At 62.9% G+C, this 377-nt stretch overlaps 1 long non-coding RNA gene across 1 annotated transcript in view; it reads left to right on the forward strand.

Moving 5' to 3' along the window:
- Window positions 1-6: 6 nt before the first annotated feature.
- LOC102246497 overlaps window positions 7-377 on the forward strand; it is an 11,779-nt gene continuing 11,408 nt past the window's right edge. Inside the window, exon 1 of the long non-coding RNA XR_314329.2 lies at window positions 7-194. This is a non-coding gene — a long non-coding RNA (uncharacterized LOC102246497). The remainder of the gene's footprint in view (window positions 195-377) is intronic.

Below are 377 nucleotides of genomic sequence, written 5' to 3' on the forward strand. Positions count from 1 at the left end.
TGAGCCCCAGCCCCACAGTCGACTGCCCTTTACTTCCGCTTCCGATTGGCGAGACCCACAGGACTTCCGGCTACCGAGACGTGGCGGGGAGGCCCAGAGCGTCGCGCGGCCGCCATCTTGTCCCGAGGAGGCCCTGCCTTCCTCCGGGCTCCCACGAAGGGAAGGGACGGACGCGGAGACGGGAGACTCAGCCGGTGAGGCCCATAGAAATGAGTTCAGCGCTCTTTCCTCTTAGACTCCGGGGCGGTGCCGAGTCCCCTCCGCAGACCTTCTGTGTAGAGAGAGACGGTCTATGTGAGAGAGACGGTCTGTGTGGAGAGAGACCGTCTGTGTGGAGAGAGACCGTCTGTGTGAGAGAGACCTTCTGTGTGAGAGAG

The sequence above is a fragment of the Myotis brandtii genome, unplaced genomic scaffold (assembly GCF_000412655.1).
Source record: "Myotis brandtii unplaced genomic scaffold, ASM41265v1 scaffold600, whole genome shotgun sequence".
Classification (NCBI taxonomy): domain Eukaryota; kingdom Metazoa; phylum Chordata; class Mammalia; order Chiroptera; family Vespertilionidae; genus Myotis; species Myotis brandtii.